General features: G+C 41.0%; 1 protein-coding gene across 1 annotated transcript in view; it reads left to right on the forward strand.

The window, feature by feature from the left end:
• ZMAT4 (zinc finger matrin-type 4) overlaps nucleotides 1-13,440 on the forward strand; it is a 362,525-nt gene that overhangs the window by 262,614 nt on the left and 86,471 nt on the right. The gene's annotated exons all lie outside the window — the stretch shown is intronic.

The raw sequence follows: 13,440 nt of genomic DNA on the forward strand, positions 1-13,440 counted from the left end.
TCACTAATATTTTTGTATTAATTATATGTTAAAAAGACAGCTTTTTGGATATATGAGGGGAAATAACATTATTAAAATTTCATATGTTTTGCTTTTTTTTTTTTTTTACTATGGCTACAATTTAAATTTAAATTACGTATGTAGCTCACCATATATTTCTGTTGTTTAGCACTGTTCTATAATATCTATGCAAAACAGTTTTGAGACTAAGGCCCATATGTCCAGAGTTGCATATAGTGATCATGTGCCATGTGTGCTCTTAATTTGCATGGATATACATCTAAAAACCTGCACATATACAGAATGTCCAGTCTGTGTATGTGGTGTAGTCTACTGCAGGGGTAAGCCCAAGATAAATAGCAAGTATCACAATGCCTGTGTTTTAATACTACGTCTCCTATGTTTGGTTGTGTGAGCTTGGAAAAGTGACTGTATCTCTTTAAACCTCAGTTTCTTCATCTATAAAATGGAACTGATACCAGTCATCTTCTCTATAGAATATGTCTGAGGTTTAGAGAAGATAATTCACTTAAAAGGACCAGGTCTAAGCCTGGTAGGGAATATGTGCTCAATGAATGTGAGCTGTTATTTAATTATGGACTATAGCTATGATTTAATTACAAATAAAATTATAATTATAGTACTATAGGCAGGCTTACACATGTATTTTAATATATTTATATATAATATGTATTACATAATTTATACATATATAATCCCACATATATATCATATATAATCCCATATATATTATATGGAATATCTATCTTTCTATCTATATGTATATCTATCTATATACATATATATGAAAACTTTGTGTAGAATGTGGGATTTGGTCCAGACAAAAGAGAATTTACCTAAATACAGATGAGGGTTGGATATTCCAAATGGAGAAACTGACATGAATGACATGAAACTTGCCCAATGGAACAGCCAGTAATTAAGTGGATGTTGAAAATACAATTTCTGAGAGGAAGTAGAGAGAATTAAGATCAAAAAGGAAGACTAAGACTCTCTCAAGTAGATACTATAATATATTTATATATGGTCTTCCATAGAAATGCAATCCTTTTATTTCCATTCTATGGTGTATCTTTATAACCATATTTAGATTCTAAGTAGTAGTGATTCTGTATAATATAGATTTGTGTTGACATTTTTCCTCATGGCTATTTAGTTTAGTTTCATTAGTTTAGTTTCATTTTACTTTAGTTTCATTCGCTCTAAATTCCAAAGAACCCAGAAGCCATATGAACATCCTCCTAGTTTATTAATGTCATTTCCAAATCCCATCTCTGCATTCCAAATTAGTAATCATGCTCCTTTGAGTCTCCTGCCATCAGGCTACCAAATTCTAAACTTTCTTGTCATCTCCAGAAATTCCTCCTTTTCATCCAAAATTTCACACCTGGACCACGACTTTCTAAACTTTAAAACAGTTTCTTAATTCTACAATAACTGTTCACCATGTGGTCTTGTCATGTAACAGATAAGGGTGCTGAGTCCTAGTCCCACCATTTATTAGCAGTATGGCCTTGGATAATCTGCTTAACTTCTCTGAGTTTATAATAGCAATAGGCATAGTGTATCCTTAATAAAGTTATTATGAAATAAGATGTTGTATCTGAAGTGCTTAGCACCATAGTTGGTATACAATAAGCCTTCTAAAAATGTTGGTGTTCGGTGCTATGATCTTTAGTCCTTCAATCCATACATTACCATCTTAACAAATCATTCCTGCCTTCATTTCATTCCTTATTTAGCCTAGAAGTGGACATGTCTCTCAATCTTTAATACATTTTTTATTAATACCCTTAGGTCCCTTGCCTTCTTATATGTACACACTCGCAGGCTGTAACCTGGAGCCACTCCTGGGTTCTCTACCTCCTTGCCTATGATCAGGATATTGAGGTTCCAATGGGAAAAATCACTTAAAACTTGGGCCATGATAAGTGAACACAATCCTTCCTTAGCTCCTAACTCAGACCTCGCTTCTTTCGTGTATCCCATTGCCTGTGAATAGACAATTCAAGGCTGACGACTTGTCTGAAGTCTTTAGCCTCCGCAGTGTTCTCTGTCAGCAGGTGGCTTCACCTTGTCCTACAGAGACAAAATTGAGAACTTCAGATGGTAAATCCCATGGGCTCCTGCCTCTGCACCTGTAGACTTACTTTTACCTCCTCCCCCATCCTCTCAGAAATAGAGCTATATCAGTTACAAAGTCTTATTAACATACCTGTTTGTTGAACACAGAGAATGCTTATTGCTATATGAAAAATGATGCTTTTCTTATCGGATTTAAAGTCCATATTAGCAAGCTGAAATAATTCAAATATGAAAAATTAGCTTAGAAAGTATTTAAATCTCACAGGTATAAGATGTTTTAATTATATTCCTTGGTAATACACAGTTGAAAAATTCTAAATGATACAAGAAATATAATTCAAATGATGAATTATAGTATTATTAACAAACGTTACTGAATATTAAATTTAGGAGTGTGTATCTTTCTGGTCCATAAGGACAGTAAAACAATGAATATTCTCTCTATATATACATATCGCATGTGAATATATACTTTTGTGTATATGTATGTGTGAGTGTGTGTATATGTATATATATTCTTGTCTTTAAACATAAGATTCTAATGTCTGACTGTAAGATATATGTGGTTCTGAAATGTTCTAGTGACATAATGTGGTGATACATTCTTTGTGTGCTTAATGCCCTTGAAAACTGAGTCTCTCATAGAATATTCTGCAGCAATATTCTTGAGGTACATATCTCAGATTTTCCAGGACAAATCAAATCTCAAATCTCTTGACCCATTACTTGTTTGATTGTTGATCGCTTTAATAATCATTTATTAGCTATCTGCCAGACCAGGCACATTATAATGGGGAACGTAGGTGCAAATGCAGATAAGAGCAATGAATTTTATAAACAGAATTACTTGGGAAAACTGCAAAGGGAACAAAATAACTCAGATGAGGTTATCAGGAAAAGCTTCATAGGGTCATATGACCTAAACTCTAGTTTGGAAATCTGGTTCATCGTATGAGCAATTCCATAGTTCCTCATTCTGTCCTCTTTTGTGGCTTCTGTGGAGGGCTGCAGTGGTGAGTGGCTCGATCCAGCCCGCCCACATCTCTGTGCTTTTTTAAACATTCTCCTTAGTTGCTCTGCTTGCTGCCTATCCACCCGACATCTCCCATTAGTACCTGCAACTTTGCGAACTCTTCACTCAAAAGACATGCAGGCCTTTTCCTTTAGTCTGACACCTGACTTCACACTGGTGGGATAAAAATCTGTCCTCTCAAGCAATGTGATGGGTACAGAGCTCAATCACAAATAAATAGAGCCCTAAACAACTGGCTTACCCCTCCTCACACGCCCTGGGTGTTTCCTGCTCATGGCACGGTGGCCGGAAGAGTGACAGCGATGAGACAGGTGGGCAGGTCAAAAAGGCAGGATTGGCAATTAGCAGGTGAATTTCATCCTGAGCTACTAGTCTTGGCCCTTTACACAGATGAAGATTTTTTTCTTCGGTTTCCTTAGTTGAGAACTGAAATCGCTTGCCATGTTGCTATTCCTAGAAAGCAGCTACATGAATTCTGATTTTGTCAGAATCCTCATCTTACTCAACTGGGAACATTTTTATTTCCTATTGGTTTCTGAAATGCCACACTTACCTGGGTTTCCTCCTCAATAGCTGTGCCTTCTAAGGCTCCCTGTCTTCTTGTTGCATATCTGATTCTAGAAGTTGAAGTGCCCCAGGGCCTCATCCTTATCATCTTCTTTTCTCTATCTATACGTTCTCCCTCAATGCTCTTCCCTGGTCCCATGGCTTCAAATACTGTCTTTAACACGATGATTGACAGATTTATTTATCTCCCTCTAACCTCTTCCCTGGTGTATCTACCTGCCTGTTCTACATCTGCACTTGGTGTCTGAAAAGTATTTTAAACTCAACCTGTCTAGAGCGAACCAGTTGCCTCTGCACCCACCACTGCCCACCCTGTTTCTCACCTTGTTGCCGTAGGTGGTACCTCACCCATGCAGTTAACTCATGCTAAAAACCTGGATAAGAGTCATGATGGATTCTTTTCTTTCCCTCCATTCCCACAAATTTACCCATCCATTCTCTTTTCCAAAATACATACCCATAGTCTGGTCATGTTTAAGCACCTCTCCCACGACAAGCCCAGTTTAAGCTATTTCGACTCTCTGACCACAGCCACAGCCTCTGTGTTCTTCCTGTCCTGTCCTTCCTTCCTGTCCACTAAGAAAAGTGGACCTTTTCTTAGTCAGCTTGGACTTCTAAAACAAAATACCCAAGGCTGGGTATTTTAAGTAACAGAAGTGAACTTTCTCACAGTCAGAGTTGTATCTCTAAAGCATAGATTATATTGTTAAATACCCCTGCTAAGATATTTCTAATGGCTTTCTCCTGAAACTGAGTAAAATACTGTAAGGCCCACACAATTGGGTGCCTGCCTTCCCCTCTCTCCACTCTCCCCTGATTCACTATTCTCCAGCTGCTGATTTTCTGTACACTGGATACATCAAGCTTGTTCCATTCACAGAGCCTCTGAATTTACTGTTCCTAATTGCATGGAATTCTGTTCCCCAGATCTCTGCATCCATACACGGAGGCCACCTTCTCATTATCCGGGCTGACCTCAAATGTCATTTTTGAGAGATGCTTCTCAGCACTCTAGGAAAGGCAGCCTCTACTCCATTATGCTCTACTGCTTTACATTATTTCAATTTCTTCAGAGCACTTGTCAGTGTCTGAAATTATCTGATTTTTTCCCCCACATGTTCACTATCTGTTTCTGTCTACTAATGTATAAGCTCTTTGGGCCAGTGACTGTTCACGTCTTCATGGCCACATCGTTAGTGGCTGCATCTGTGCCTGACCAGCAGAAGGTCCACAGCCATTATGTGTTGGTTGAGTGACTACTTGGTTCAACCAACTCTTGCTGCTTTGCCTTTTCAGTGACTGGATGAAAACATGGAAGTTTCCTTATAGAGAAAAACCCCTTTATGTTGTTGCATCCCGTCAGCTCATTTCCTAAGGCAGGTAGGAAGAAAATGTCTACTGAGGTCTGAGAAGAATCTATAAGCACTTTGAAGTCTATTTACAACTAATCAATCAAATATTATTCAACAAATATTTCTTAAAGGTCAAAGGTGGTTGGGCATTAGGGGCTGGGCAACAAAGGCAGTAAATCATGATTTCTCCCTTTAAGGAGTTCACCATTTCATAAAGGAAGTGGACCTTTTCTTAGTCAGCTTGGACTTCTAAAACAAAATACCCAAGGCTGGGTATTTTAAGTAACAGAAGTGAACTTTCTCACAGTTCTGGAGTCTGGAAGTCCAGGGTCAGGGTGCCACTAGGGTGAGTTTCTGATGAGAGCCTTCTTGCTGGCTTGTAGATGGCTGCCATCTTGCTATATCCTTACATGGCCTCTCCTCAGTGAATGTGCAGGGGAAGAATGAGAGAGGTTTCTTTCTCTCTTCCTTTTATAAGACCACCAATTCTATTGGATGAGTACCCTACTCTTGTGACCTCATTCAACCTTAATTACTTCCTGAAGACCCCATCTCCAAATACTGCCACAGCTGTGCTTAGGACCCCAACATGTGAATTTTGGGGGATACAGCTCAGTCCATAGCAGACACATACACAGGTCCTTGCAGTGCTCCAACAGAGGGAGACATGAGCTGCTGTGGAGCTCAAGCAAGAAAGGGCAGTGCAAGCAGGGGTTAGACAGTCCAGCTGCTTCTCCAAAGGAGTGGCGTGGGCCAGTAATGAGATCCTGGTAAACTGATATTCTTATAAGCTTCTTTGAGTGTCTGTGGGACACAGGGGACAAAGGGCCACCGGTCTTCTAGAAAGTGTCTGCCACTGGAATCAACACATTGGTACTGTGTTGTTTGCATGGGGCAGGCAGGGACTTTGTTCTTTCTGTGGTTTATTACTGCAGCACTGGAGCTTGGAGGAAGAAGGGGTCCTTTATTTCATTTTAGGATAAATGTGACCTGTCAGGGGTCCCTGTGGTTTCTGGACCTCTGTATGTCTCATGCCCCAGTATGATAAATTTCCCACCACTGAGAGAAATGCTGTTTCCTGGTGGTTGCTAGAATGTTTTAATGCACTCCTTCATGCCCATGATACTTCCCCATAGTCAGAAGAAAGATAGATCTGGGCAGCTACAGGCTTAATGATGACTACTTCAGCCAGCCAGGTTAAGCAAGGCCAAGTTGAGGCAAAGTTGCCAAGTTTGCCTCTTGTTCTTGGCTCCTCTTTTGGGTAAGTTGCACATTAGTAAAAGTGAAAATGGGTAAAATAATCACATTAGTGATTATTGCTAGTATTTTCTCATGCATTATCCTACTCACCCTGCAAGGAAAATGGTGTTAGTCGTGTTTTTCAGGTTCACAGAAGAATGCTTGGAGTGGTTACGGTGCTTGACCGAGAGAAACCTCCTAGTCTGCACTCTTGCGTCTGCACCTAGTGTCACACGCTGTCCCCTGTGGCTGCCAGGAAGCCAAGTACTCAGATGACCAGGCGCTAATTAAGCGACCCTTCCTCTGTCTTGGCGGCATCCTGTGCTGTCTTCCCCATCTTCATTCTGCTCAGTGGTTAGCAGTGTCCTTGGTAGGCCTCTCGCTAGACGGAAGGCTTTCTGAGGCCTCAGATGCTGTTCCCTCAATGTTGATGTTTCAACCCTTAACAGTCTGACACCTCAGAGGGAGACAGTACATGTTTTTCATGGAAAGTGTTCACGCCATATCACCTCTTAGAATCCTAACATTTGAATTGGCCTTCAACACCCTCTTGAACCAACAAGGCACAGAACTCCAAGAAGGAAAGGACTGGTAAAAGGTCTCACCCTGTGAGTGCCATTGTTTTGAGGAGAACAGATTCTTGGCCCAGTGTTCTTTCCTCTCCTGAACCCTGTGCCAGCCACACCATGTCCTCAGAAGGGCCTCCCCTTCAGTGTTTGAGGAAAGAGGTATTTGGGGCAGTCGCCCCTCCCAGGCTCTCCCTGGTGGGCCCTACACGCATATATTCACCCTCTCCACTGTTTTCTTTATCAGATGCAAATGTAAACTCTGGATGTCTGAAATAAACTATTTTGTTTCCTTTATGTTTTATACATTTACAGTATAAGCATAGTAACTGGTGGTCTTTTATCAACTAAACTTTCTGTTGCATTTTCAGGTATTTCTGATGTGCAGTGCACGTGTTATTACATCCTTGGAACTGACTCCTTTTATTAAGCTTGTGATAACTGTTATGCTAGTAAATGAGAGCAGGGTTTCTGTTTTTACTAAAAGTAACTGAAAGGGTCCTTTAAGTAAATTCAATGACTCTGTAAAAGGTGTGTTAGTTCTAACACAAGTGATACTAGGAGACATATGGTTTGACCTACCTTTCATAGAGAGCATGAAAGAATCATTGGATGAATTAAATGTTAGACCCTGTGTGTCACTTAGAGGTCTGGTCCAAGTCACTCATTTTACCGAGGGAAACATCCAACGAGGAGACATGCGATGTTTTCCTGATTCTGCACCTGATTTCCCAGTGACCTCTAGATGACATGCCCAAGCGTGTCAAAACATGCCCAAGCGTAAGACCCGAGGACTCAATGCCATCAACGCGATGGTGTCATATTGTGTCACTATCATTGCTTCTTTCAACCCTAACCTTGGTACTTTAAATTTTGGGCCCTGCTCAGTACCACCAGGGGGGATCTCTCTTCTTTCCCCTGTCCTTATTATGTGCTCCAACTTCTGAACCCTTGAATCTTTGCAAATCACCAGCTGTTCAGACTCAGAACTCACTTCAGAGCACCAGCTAGTAGCATTATATCCTGCTTCCAGCCATTCCCCTCCAGATTTGATGTACTGGCTTCGGACTCTCTTTGGTCTCTTGTGTCGGTATTCATCCTTCAGTGAAGCAAGATCTGGCCTTGCCAAATATCCCAGCATCCTCTCCTCTCTCTCTGCCTGGGGGATTTTCCCAGACAAGGGGTCCTTGTGTGTGCTGGCCTATCTCGTGAGTATGAGCTCTGTGTCTGGCACTGAGTAACTTTCCCAGAGTCCCCCCAGTCCCTCCCTGGTAGGACTGAGACTAGAATCACAGGGTATCTTCTCTCCAGCCCACCATCTGTAGTATTAAACTCATATTAAGCTAGAATGACAGAAACCCAAAAAGGTGGCTGTCAGTTTTCTAATAAAATGATGTTGGCCCCCATTGTTTGAAACAGAACATTGATAATATAAGAATATAAATAATTCTGTCAAGACTTTACTAGTATTCCAAATGGTCTAAGATGCATTTCAAATGAATAAGCAGCAGGGGATATGTAATCAAATGCCTCTCCTGAAAAATAAATGTACAGCACAGGCTTCGAAAGAGCCTCAGCCACAAAAAAGGCTTGTGTGAGAATACCACTAAATACAAGCAGATCTTCCTCAACATTCTGGTGCCTGTTCCCATACAGATTATATTAAGCACTAAAAGTGCTGAATTATAACTTATCAGGGATATTTGTTGTGGGATGACTCGAATAGAAGCAATAGGAAACTAAGCGGCTCGATCAAGAGCTTAATAATAAAATCTGTAAAACGAGCAACTGGGAGCGAGGAATTGTTGGTTGGATAATTTATGCTATAATAACGTATGGTAGATTTTGCATTGGGAACACCTCAAAATCTGAAATGAATCTGTTTCTTTCAAAAAAGCCTTGCCTTGCTATTAAATTGGTTTCCTAGATCTTAGGAAGGGTCCTTAGCTACCAGAATGTTCTCTGACAGAGTAATAAAAGCAATGTTAATCAGGTAACATCTCTTAGCCCTAGGCAGGGAAGACCTCATTTTGTCTTGGTTCTGTGGCCCAAGGCCATGAGGCCTGCTATGCTCTGGGGAAGGCTGACATGTTTCCCACATCAATCTTTGCTCCAACATCAACTCTCTTGTTGCTTTAACTTGCCCGGACTTTTATTTTTCACTTTAAAGTCCCCTCTGCCATTGACCCTTCAGGATCCAGGGTGGCAGAGGTGAAATGATGGCAAGACGGGTCAGTACTCATGCCCTCTAGCAATTCTCAGCCGGCAGTGTTCTTAAATAAGCTGAGGCATGTCTTAAGATCATGTCTTGGGATCTCTCTGAACTCTCTATGGCTAACAAGAAAAATCTAGATTTACATTTGGTATCAAACACCCTCCAAATGCTGGGATTTTGTTTGGCTGGTGGGCTCACAGTTGTGAAGCCAAATGTTTCTAGTGTGCTTTCTTCTTGCGACTTAGTGATTCACTCAGAACAGTAAGATTGAGATATCTCGGGCCACACTGGCTGCAAGCTGTGCTGTAAGTCTGGAAAACACATTATTAACCCCCAGTTAAAGAGTGTGCGTTGGGCTGTTTGTGGTGGGCAGGGTCTACGTGGATCCCTCCCCACTCTGCAGGGCGTGCTGCTTCACTCAGAGGCGTACAGAATGGCTGAGTCCCCTTTGATGCCTGGAATTTAAATGTCAGTCTTGGATAGCTGGTGCTGAGAATGGGCGGGAGAAAATGCCACTGGTAAGCACTCTTCCCTAGATGTTGCTGACCGTCTGAAGGTCCCTGCTTCTCTCTAGCACCTGCCCACTTGGACCTTGTTTCTGCTGGCTACACCATCTCCGCTTTGTGCTACGCGGTGACTGAGAAGCAGGTTCTGTCACAGTCTTTCTCCCCTTGTCCCTTCTTGCTGTCCGCACGTGGACTCACAGCGTCCTGTCAGTGTCTGCCTTCTCAGCACATCTGTGAGCCTGAATCCCACCCAGCACAGCTTCAGCGTTCAGGGTGCCAAGGGTGTTCTACCCACGTAGAGCAGTCCAGATTATTTCTGCTTTCATCATATTTTATTTGGCTTGTTTCTTTTCCTGCCTCCTCTATGCCCTGAGGTAACTTCCTGAATTTCGAAGACTCCAAAGAGTTTGAATAGGCATCTGTGAGTCTTTTGGGGGCCAATCCCATAGGTGCTGTGCCCACTTTACAAGCCCCCCCGCCTCCCCCCACAAGCCTGCAACTGCTCAGTGCACATTTGAGATTTAACTCTGTTGCTGCTGGCATCTCTTTGTCTGGGGGCTTTCTTCTGATCACCAGAGTCCACATTCCCATCCCGGTGGTAGGCTGAAGGCATCAGGGAATGAACATTTCCTGCAGCCCTCACCCCAGGAACCTAATCTCAAATGATTGACCCAGAGTTGGTGTCTAAGACCTCTAAGACCTTTGCACCTCAGCTGGGATTCCTTTGCAACACTCTGCAGACACTGTACTTTATTATTTTTTTAAATTTAAATTAAATTTAAATTTTTATTTATTTATTTGACAGAGAGAGATCACAAGTAAACAGGCAGAGAGAGAGGGGGAAGCAGGCTCCCTGCTGAGCAGAGAGCCCGATGTGGGGCTCCATCCCAAGACCCTGGGATCATGACCTGAACCTAAGGCAGAGGCTTAATCCACTGAGCCACCCAGGCACCCGACACTATTTTGTACTCACTTCCCAGTCCCCAGTGGGAGCCAGCCGTGTTGTTAGAGCTCACTTACTGGAAAACAAACCCTTCATTAGCTGTTTTCCTTACCTACCTGTTTCCCCATCCCTCACAAAGGTTTCCTGAATTGGCTCCAGAATGAACTTCTTGCATGCAATTCCTTGAATCAGTCACTTCTGGAGAAACCCAAACTAAGATGCCACTTAAACAGTACCCCGTAGGGACATGACTTAGGAAGCTCTTTTTCAGAGTAATGAACGGGTTGGCTTGCATGAGCCAGACCTTTGCTTCTCTTCTTCCTACCTTTTGTGTGGAGCAGATCTCTAAACAGAACCCATATTTTCTTTTCTTTTTCTAGCTGTAGGAAAATGTAATATGCTCCATTAAAATGGCCATGCAATTTCAATTTTCATATTAAACAAATGAGTAGCTTGGGTTTAAAAGTATTAAAAGACAATTAAAAACCTTGTACTAAGTAGTATCTGATTTTCTGTCAACACAAACTGCATCCTCTTTAAATGATATTTAAACCATGGTTTCATTTTTTAAATCAGGAGCATCGGTTAGACATGATGAAATATATTTGATGTCAGGAACTATTATTTATGCCTGCTTTTTTTCCCAGACCCTCTGACAGAATTGTTTGTGAGCATTTAGCCTCTTCGAGTGGTGATATAGGAGATAAATACCAACGGCTCCTGTGGGACTCTCTGTTAAGAAGAAAAACACTGCCTCATATTGCCTTTGTCCTGGAAACCCCGGGAAAAAATTTTTGTTTTTCCTTTTTGTTCTAATTGGCCTGATATTTTTTAAGAATCTCTAAATATCGAATCTGAAAAGTCAGATGAGGATGATGCTGTTTCTAAAGATTGTTAGGCTTGTTAAAACGCACACAGACTGGAAACCTAGGGCCAGCAGGTTCACATGGAGAAGCAATAGTGATAATCTTACATTCTAAAGGTGGAGAGTGAGGTAGAATTTGAGAGAAAATTCTAATGGTCTGATCTATGCCACGTGCCTTATTTGCTTTTATTTTTAATCTCAGGCCACTTGTCTACCCGTGGGAGGGGAACTTTAATCTCAGGCCACAAAACTACCCGTGGGAGGGGAACTTCCTTTCACAAGAGATAAAATATTTGGCTGACCTTGGGCTTCCTCACTGGATTGCATATTCAAAAAACAGTTTGTGTCTGTGGGCTTAGCTCATAGTATATCATCTGGTCTCAGTGATATGAATATTTATTTGTGTGACTTTTCTTCTGAATTATGCTAGAAGCTTGTTATGGTGGGGACCCTGCTTCTACTCTTAAATATGCCATACCCCATCACCTGACTTACTTAACTAAAGGCGTCATAACCACAGAGGGTGTTTCACAGATACTTGCTCAAAGAATATTCATACTATTCTTGATCCACAATTTTCCATTTCATTTTAGCTTTATATACATGCTGAAATTCCCAAAATCCAAAAGATGGTATCTATTTCTGTAGTGATCTTCCATTCTATGGTAATATTTGTTTTTTTTTAATTTTATTTTATTTTATTTATTTGACAGAGAGAGATCACAAGTAGGCAGAGAGAAAGAGAGAGGAGGAAGCAGGCTCCCTGCCGAGCAGAGAGACCAATGCAGGACTCAATCCCAGGATCCTGGGATCATGACCTTGAGCCGAAGGCAGAGGCTTAACCCACTGAGCCACCCAGGCACCCATCTATGGTAATATTTAGAATATATTCTCAGAAGCTACCTCTGCTACAAATTTTTAATTTTTTTAACAATTTTTTTTTTAAGAAAACATTTAGGTCGGACTGTTGGAAATTAGCAATATTCAAACTTTGGTGAGCATTAGATTCATCCTGTCTAAAATACAGATACCTAGACCATCGCTCTGGAAATTCTGGTTCATGAGTCTGGAATGGGGCTCAGAAATATGTATTTTTAAGAAGCTTCTATTGTACATCAATGTTTAACAACCACTACCCTGAAATCTTACTATTGCTTTTCTCTAAGTTCTAATATAAAGAACACAGAAACACATGGGGAGCACTCTGTGTATTTTTAAGTATTTTTAAAATATGTAATATAAAGATTATGATGCACTACATCACTTTATGGCCCTTGTGTAAAGATCATCATGACATCATGAGAAATTTCTCCCAAAGCTCAGAGTCTAGTAACAATTTTCTTGATAAATTTACTTCCAATTATTATTCACTTGTAAAACTTTTATTTTTCCTTCTTCATTCTGGCTGCTAGAAAAACTAAAGCAAAATGTTTTGAAATTACTAAAGCTTGCCCCAATAGGCTTTTAAACTATAAATATTCATTTTTCCTTTCCTTTAAGACTTGATGCAGAAAAAGAAAATGAGCCAAACGTTCTTATCTTATTGAAAAGAGGCTTCCCTTTAAAGTTGCATAAAATCCTTTTTAGAAGTTGTCTTAGTCCTGGATTCCCTAGAAAACAGAGCTTGAGGCAAGGATTAAATGTTGATGGTTTGTTTGCTAGGTGCAAACCCAGGGTGGCAGAAGTGAGGGAAAATGGAAGGAATGCAAAGAAAGATATGAGGCAATAAATATGATGCAGTGCTATGGGGGGGGGGCGCTTCTTAATGATGAGCTGTGAAGATACAGGCGGTCCAGCAAGGCTGTCACTCAGCATGTAGAATACCTCTGGACTGTCTGTATTGAGGAGACTTACCTTAAACGAGACTGTAAGAGGGAGGAACTAGGCGGAAGTCTTTTGACTAGACTCATTCCATTTCTGATTTTTCTTTGGGGCACAATTGGCCCCAATGGAAAGCTAATGTTTTCATCCTTCCAGAGTGTGTTATCCAACTCTTTCGCAGTCTGTGTTGGGATGCCAGATCCGATTCTCTGCAGTGTGATGTTTCA

Source organism: Mustela putorius, unplaced genomic scaffold, assembly GCF_011764305.1.
Source record: "Mustela putorius furo isolate JIRA1106 unplaced genomic scaffold, ASM1176430v1.1 tig00003976_pilon_pilon_pilon, whole genome shotgun sequence".
Lineage (NCBI taxonomy): Eukaryota > Metazoa > Chordata > Mammalia > Carnivora > Mustelidae > Mustela > Mustela putorius.